Raw genomic sequence first — 8,625 nt, 5'->3', positions numbered from 1 at the left:
AGGCGACGACGCGGCGTGCCGCGTTGTCGCATGAGGAGGCGAGTCCGTCACATCCGTGACCCCACTATCTATCTTAGGGTTTTTAGGGTTTAGGGTGCGTGCGGTGGGGGTGGAAACAGAATAACCGCATTGTGTCCTGTCAAATCCTAGCACGCAGCAATGCGGTAGCGCGAGGCCGAGCAGGGGGGAGGAGGGTCGGGACCCCCCTCCCCTCCCCCTGCGAGGCCGAGACAGGAACGAGCCGGAGCAGGCGACGACGCGGCGTGCCGCGTTGTCGCATGCGGAGGCAAGTCCGTCACATCCATGACCCCACTATCTATCTTAGGGTTTTTAGGGTTAGATATGAACTTCATCTGTTTTTGTACTTGAACTTCTTCTTTTTGTTTCTTTATGGTTTATTTATTCTTATTCCTTTACTTCTTTTATTAGTGTTCTTGAACTTCTGTTCTTTATTTTTTGAACTTCTTTTCTCTTGTTTTTTTAGGGGCATATTTATGTATGTATGTTTCTTCCTTTAGTAGTGTATTTGCCATCTATTTTTGGTTTTGAGGATATTAACTGTGCTGTTTTGTGATCTTATCTCATTATAATAGATGCACTCAAATGGTGCATTTATTTATCTACACATGTATTTACTATTTTAGCTGTTGGGGGGTAAAACTGTAAATTCAGTGGCGCTGCAAATCCCATGATAGAGAGGCATTAAGTGACCATCTCCCTCGCCACCACCTGTCAGAAAACTCCTCTCCCCTTGTCGCTCTCTATCTCCCCCCTCTCCGTCGCTCCGCTGCCTTCCTCGCCTCCAACTCCCACGGATTTCTTTGCCCCTATCTCATGCCCTCGTGCTGGAGTAACCGGCGCACGCCCCCTCTCCTATTTCTCCCCCACGCCCCGCTCTCTCTTGCACGGCCCGCTCTCTTCTGCTCTGAAGCGAGGGTGGCAACTGCCTGCGCGGTTGCAAGGTGCGCGTGGCGTCGTGGGGAGTAGAAGAACCGGCGCGGATTCGTGCGTGCGGGGGTCGTCTGGAGAGGTACAAGTGCTGCCCCCCCCCACCTAATGCTTGCTTCTAGTTTCACCAGATCTATCGAGTCCGCCTCCTGTGTGCTCTCGCGTCCGCGTCCTACCCCCTTTCTTCTGATGGTTTGGTGGGAGATTAGGTAGGGTTCTTGTGCGTGTGGTGGGTGGATTCCATTCCCCCGTGGTTAGATTTGTCTATGAGATGCTTGTGTGTGCTATTTTATCCGTTCAGAGATGAGTGGATTTCATTTCCCCTTTGGTGATTTCAGCATTCAGATACATGTAAGAGAGGGTGTGGTGTGATGGTTGATGGCAAATCTGATGTATATAATTGTCTTAGTATTGTTGATTTCGAAGTCTAGATTGTGTCTGTCACATGCTATTTAGTTTATGGATTCTTTTTTTGTTTGTGCTTGCCTATATGTGCTACTGTTCATGTTTTCATACTTGTTGATATGTTGTAGTTGTTTAATCCTAGGGTTTCATTTAGTTGTTTTTTGTATTTGTTGTATTATTTTCTACCTGCTAACTATATGCAATCAATCCCCTGTTTTTAGCAGGTTGTTCTAGTGTTTGGAGTTGCATTCATCAAGGCGGTTGTGTTGTCATGGCTTCAAAACCTTCTCCAGGTATCTTAATGTAGTTGTATCTTGTATTTTAAATAACTCATATATGTCTGCCCATATCCTTCACTTAGTATTCATGTTGGACTGCCATTCTTAATAGTGTGAACTTATAGTAATGGTTATGTGTATGCTTTTTACCATTAGTTTGAGTAAGTGGAGTGTTTGCTTACTTTGTAGTTGATGATTTTGCAGATGAAACTTTGTCACCAAGTTTTGTTGGACTTCCCAGATGTTTCATTTTTGTAGTGTATATCTTTGTTTTTTTATGTTATCATGTTGATGGTATTGATATTTAGTTTGCCTGTGAAATACTGTTTGTGGTCATGCTACATCTTTTTTATGTGCTACTTGCTTGGGTCACATAGTTGAACTTCTGGTTTTAATTATTGTTTGATTGTAATGAAATTTGGTTGAACTTCTGTTATGCACATTTTGTTTTACTGCTTTGTTATGTATCGTTGAACTTCTGGACATTCATGATATATGTAGTAGCCCCTCTGGTGTAGATTGTTTTTATATTTAGTTTGTAGATTTTTAGTTTGTTTTTTGTGTTTACTGCTTTGTTAGGTATTGTTGAACTTCTGGGTATTGGACATTGTTGTAAAAGTAGAAGTCCCTTTGGTGTAGGATTGCGGATTAGAACTCAGTTGCCTTTTTTACTTGCATTTTTTGTAGTTGGTGATGAGTTGAATAGTTCTGGAAAAAATGCGTGCGATCAAGATGGAGCTTCAGGGGTTAATACTGATGCTCCAATATCTGATGTGGCTAAATCACCCATTATCCCTTTGACTGTGATTGCCGAGGTTGCTTCGAGCCTTGAGAATTTTTCAAGCCTTGAGGATCTTGCTTCTACAGCTCTTGCTTCACCTAGTATTTGGAACCCCTTTTCTTTTCATTTTAAAGTTTTGAGCCATGTTTTTTTAGCTTGTTCATGTCGTTTGTTTTTGTTTTTGTTCCTGACTTTTGTTATTTTTTGCTTCGATTTTTGCTACTGTCCTACAAACCTCTGCACTTGGAGGCCCAAGAACGTCTACAAGAAGAAGGTTGCATAGTAGACATCAAGCTCTTTTCTGGCGCCGTTGCCGGGGAGGTTAGTGCTTGAAGGTATATCTTTAGATCTTGCATTCGAATCTTTTTGTTTCTTGTTTTAGCACTAGTTTAGTTTATAAAAGAAAACTACCAAAAAATGGAATTGAGTTTACCTCATATGCTTCATCTTTTTAGTATCTTTCGTGAGTATGATGGAAAGGAAAATTGTGCCAAAGTACTAGAAGAAGAATTACATAGAATGCTTGGCATAAAATATGTGAATGATGAGCATGATTGCAATGTTGTTAGTACGAATTATTTGAATATCCATGATGCTAATGATATGCAAAGCCACAAGCTTGGGAAAGCTATGTTTTATGAATATGATATTTTTAGTCCCCCAAGCTTAGATGAGCAAATTTACTATGATAAAAGCATGCCTCCTATCTATGATGATTATTGTGATGACACGTATGCTTTAAAGAATAATTATAAACATGAAACTTGTCATCTTGATATTAATTTTCAATCACATGATAGTTATTTTGTTGAGTTTGCTCCCACTATTGTTGATAAGAAAAAAGTTTGCTTATGTGGAGAGTAATAAAAATTCTATGTTTGTAGATCATGAAAAGAATGCTTTAGGTGCTGGTTATATTGTTGAATTCATTCATGATGCTACTGAAAATTATTATGAGGGAGGAACATATGCTTGTAGGAATTGCAATAATACCAAGTTTCCTCTCTATGTGCTTAAAGTTTTGAAGATATGCTTGTTTTACCTTCCTATGCAAGTTGATTATTGTTCTCATAAGTTGTTTGCTCATAAAATCCCTATGCATAGGAAGTGGGTTAGACTTAAATGTGCTAGTCATATTCTTCATGATGCTCTCTTTATGTTTCAGTTCTTATCTTTTATGTGAGCATCATTGAAATCATCATGCCTAGCTAGGGGCGTTAAACGTTAGCGCTTGTTGGGAGGCAACCCAATTTTATTTTAGTCTCTTGCTTTTTGGTTCTGTTTAGGAATAAATAATCCATCTAGATTCTGTTTAGATGTGGTTTTGTATTTTAATTAGTGTTTGTGCCAAGTAGAACCTTTGGGAAGACTTGGGTGAAGTCTTCATGATCATGCTGTAAAAAACAGAAACTTTAGCACTCACGAGATTAGTTAGAACCTTTTACTGGAGAGTGCTATTTAGTTTATTCTTTTTGCAGATGATTACTAGACAAATTAGTCAGGTCCACGATTTATCTTATAATTTTTTGTGTTACATAAGTTTGCGTTAGTTACAGATTACTACAGACTGTTCTGTTTTTGACAGATTCTGTTTTTCGTGTATTGTTTGCTTATTTTGATGAATCTATGGCTAGTAAAATAGTTTATAAACCATGGAGAAGTTGGAATACAGTAGGTTTAACACCAATATAAATAAAGAATGAGTTGATTACAGTACCTTGAAGTGGTGTTTTGTTTTCTTTCGCTAACGGAGCTTACGAGTTTTCTGTTAAGTTTTCTGTTGTGAAGTTTTCAAGTTTTGGGTAAGGATTCGATGGACTATGGAATAAGGAGTGGCAAGAGTCTAAGCTTGGGGATGCCCAAGGCACCCCAAGGTAATATTCAAGGATAACCAAGCGTCTAAGCTTGGGATGCCTGGAAGGCATCCCCTCTTTCGTCTTCGTTCATCGGTAACTTTACTTAGAGCTATATTTTTATTCACCAAATGATATGTGTTTTGCTTGGAGCGTCATTTTATTTTCTTTAGCTTTGCTTTCTGTTTGAATAAAATACCAAGATCTGAAATACTTAAATGTTAGAGAGTCTTCACATAGCTACATAATTATTTAACTACTCATTGATCTTCACTTATATCTTTCAGAGTAGTTTGTTGTTTGCCCTAGTGCTTCACTTATATGTTTTAGAGCACAATGGTGGTTTTATTTTGAAGAAATAGATGAAATCTCATGCTTCACTTATATTATCTTGAGAGTCTTAAATAGCATGGTAATTTGCTTAATCCTAATATGCTAGGTATTCAAGAATAGTAAAATCTTTCTTATGAGTGTGTTGAATACTATGAGAAGTTTGATGCTTGATGATTGTTTTGAGATATGGAGGTGATGGTATCAAAGTCGTGCTAGTTGAGTAGTTGTGAATTTGAGAAATGCTTGCATTGAAGTTTGCAAGTCCCATAGCATGCACATATGGCAAACGTTATGTAACAAATTTGAAACATGAGGTGTTATTTGATTGTCCTCCTTATGAGTGGCGGTCGGGGACGAGCAATGGTCTTTTCCTACCAAGCTATCCCCCTAGGAGCATGCGCGTAGTGCTTTGGTTTTTGATGGCTTGTAGATTTTTGCAATAAGTATATGAGTTCTTTATGACTAATGTTGAGTCCATGGATTATACGCACTCTCACCCTTCCATCATTGCTAGCCTCTTCGGTACCGTGCATTGCCCTTTCTCACATTGAGAGTTGGTGGAAACTTCGCCGGTGCATCCAAACCCCGTGATATGATACGCTCTTTCACACATAAACCTCCTTATATCTTCCTCAAAACAGCCACCATACCTACCTATTATGGAATTTCCATAGCCATTCCGAGATATATTTCCATGCAACTTTCCACCATACCGTTCTTCATGACACATTCATCATTGTCATATTGCTTAGCATGATCATGTAGTTGACATATTATTCGTGGAAAAGCTACCGTTCATAATTCTTTCATACATATCACTCTCGATTCATTGCATATCCCGGTACACCGCCGGAGGCATTCATATAAAGTCATACTTTGTTCTAGTATCGAGTTGTAATCATTGAGTTGTAAATAAATAGAAGTGTGATGATCATCATTCAATAGAGCATTGTCCCAAAAAAAAGGCCAAAAGAAAAAAAGAAGGCCCAAAAAAAGGGCAATGCTACTATCCTTTTTCCACACTTGTGCTTCAAAGTAGCACCATGTTCTTCATGATAGAGAGTCTCCTATGTTGTCACTTTCATATATTAGTGGGAACTTTTCATTATAGAACTTGGCTTGTATATTCCAACAATGGGCTTCCTCAAATGCCCTAGGTCTTCGTGAGCAAGCAAGTTGGATGCACACCCACTTAGTTTCTTTTGTTGAGCTTTCATACATTTGTAGCTCTAGTGCATCTGTTGCATGGCAATCCCTACTCCTTGCATTAACATCAAACAATGGGCATCTCCATAGCTCATTGATTAGCCTCGTTGATGTGAGACCTTCTCCTTTTTTGTCTTCTCCACATAACCCCCATCATCATATTCTATTACACCCATAGTGCTATATCCCTGGCTCACGCTCATGTATTGTGTGAAGGTTTATAAGTTTGAGATTACTAAAGTATGAAACAATTGCTTGGCTTGTCATCGGGGTTGCGCATGATGAGAACATTATTGTGTGACAAAAATGGAGCATGACTAAACTATATGATTTTGTAGGGATGAACTTTCTTTGGCCATGTTATTTTGAGAAGACATAATTGCTTAGTTAGTATGCTTGAAGTATTATTATTTTTATGTCAATATGAACTTTTGTCTTGAATCTTTCGGATCTGAATATTCATACTACAATTAAGAAGAATTACATTGAAATTATGCCAACTAGAATTCCACATCAAAAATTATCTTTTTTATCATTTACCTACTCGAGGACGAGCAGGAATTAAGCTTGGGGATGCTTGATACGACTCCAACGTATCTATAATTTTTTATTGCTCCATGCTATATTATCTACTGTTTTGGGCAATATAGGGCTTTATTATCCACTTTTATATTATTTTTGGGACTAACCTATTTACCGGAGGCCCAGCCCAGATTTGCTGTTTTTTGCCTATTTCAGTGTTTCGAAGAAAGGAATATCAAACGGAGTCAAAACGGAACGAAACCAACTGGAGATGTTATTTTTGGAAGGAAAGCTACCGGATAGACTTGGAGCCCACGTTAGGAGCCAAGGGAGGTGCTCATGAGGGTGGGGGCGCGCCCACCCCCCTAGGGCGCGCCCCCTGCCTCGTGGGGCCCCCGAAGCTCCACTGACGTACCTCCTGCACCCATATATACCTATGTATCCTGAAACTTCCAGAACGGAGATTAGATCGGGAGTTCCGCCGCCGCAAGCCTCTGTAGCCAGCAAAAACCAATCGGGACCCTGTTCCGGCACCCTGCCGGAGGGGAGAACCCTCACCAGTGGCCATCTTCATCATCCCGACGCTCTCCATATGACGAGGAGGGAGTAGTTCACCCTCGGGGCTGAGGGTATGTACTAGTAGCTATGTGTTTGATCTCTCTCTCTCTCGTGTTCTTGATTTGGCACGATCTTGATGTATCACGAGCTTTGCTATTATAGTTGGATCTTATGTTTCTTCTCCCCCTCTTCTCTCTTGTAATGGATTGAGTTTCCCCTTTGAAGTTATTTTATCGGATTGAGTCTTTAAAGATTTGAGAACACTTGATGTATGTCTTGCGTGGGATACCCGTGGTGACAATGGGGTATTCTATTAATCCACTTGATGTATGTTTTGGTGATCAACTTCCGGGTTCCGCCCATGAACCTATGCATACAGGTTGGCACACGTTTTCGTCGTGATTCTTCGGTAGAAACTTTGGGGCAATCTTTGAGGTTCTATGTGTTGGTTTGAATAGATGAATCTGAGATTGTGTGATGTATATCGTATAATCATACCCATGGATACTTGAGGTGACAATGGAGTATCTGGGTGACATTAGGGTTTTGGTTGATTTGTATCCTAAGGTGTTATTCTAGTATGAACTATAGGGCTGTTTGTGACACTTATAGGAAACTTTGAGGTAGTTTCGTACCCTACCATAATCTCTTCGTTCTTTCTCCGCTATTAGTGACTTTGGAGTGACTCTTTGTTGCATGCTGAGGGATAGTTATATGATCCAATTATGTTATTATTGTTGAGAGAACTTGCACTAGTGAAAGTATGAACCCTAGGCCTTGTTTCCTACCATTGCAATACCGTTTACGCTCACTTTTACCACTTGTTACTTTGCTGTTTTTATATTTTCAGTTTACAAAAACCTATATCTACCATCCATATTGCACTTGTATCACCATCTCTTCGCCGAACTAGTGCACCTATACAATTTACCATTGCATTGGGTGTGTTTGGGACACAAGAGACTCTTTGTTATTTGGTTGCAGGGTTGCTTGAGAGAGACCATCTTCATCCTACGCCTCCTACAGATTGATAAACCTTAGGTCATCCACTTGAGGGAAATTTGCTACTGTCCTACAAACCTCTGCACTTGGAGGCCCAACAACGTCTACAAGAAGATGGTTGCGTAGTAGACATCATTATTCTCCGGCAACGACAAACGAACCAGTAAACCCTCGTACAGTCGTACTCCCCTCCGCATGGGAAACAACTGCCGAGTCTTCCCTGCCTCCGTGTCGTCCCCTTCCTAGGCCTCGCCGTCGTCCACCGCCGTGGTGCTCTCAGCGCGGCGTGGTCAATGTGGTCAACGACCGACTTCCATTGGAAGAGTACTGTGCGTGGAGACGCTGACAGCTGGGTCAGAACGGAGAAACAGCATCGTCGTTGTGTTCATACGGAGGCAACGGAATGTGTCGTGTTCATCGGGAGGCAACGGAATGCGTCGTGCTCATCGGGAGGCAACGGAACGCGTGGGAGCCAACCGGCTGGGTCGGAACGGAATGCGTGGTCGTGTTCATCAGGAGGGCTTGGACGGAACGGGCGATGGAAACGAGGCCTGGCATACCGCAGAATGGAGGAAATGGACCTCCTACGGTCGAAACGGGGGTCCTGTTGATCGGGAGGGGTGTGCCGTACCGCAAAACGGAGGAAATGGACCTCCTACGGTCGAAACGGGGGTCCTGTTGATCGGGAGGGGTGTGGCGTACCGCAAAACGGATGAAACGGACCTCCTACGGTCGAAAC

This window comes from Triticum dicoccoides, chromosome 4B, assembly GCF_002162155.2.
Source record: "Triticum dicoccoides isolate Atlit2015 ecotype Zavitan chromosome 4B, WEW_v2.0, whole genome shotgun sequence".
NCBI classification, from domain to species: domain Eukaryota; kingdom Viridiplantae; phylum Streptophyta; class Magnoliopsida; order Poales; family Poaceae; genus Triticum; species Triticum dicoccoides.
Note: the sequence above shows the minus strand (reverse complement) of the source record.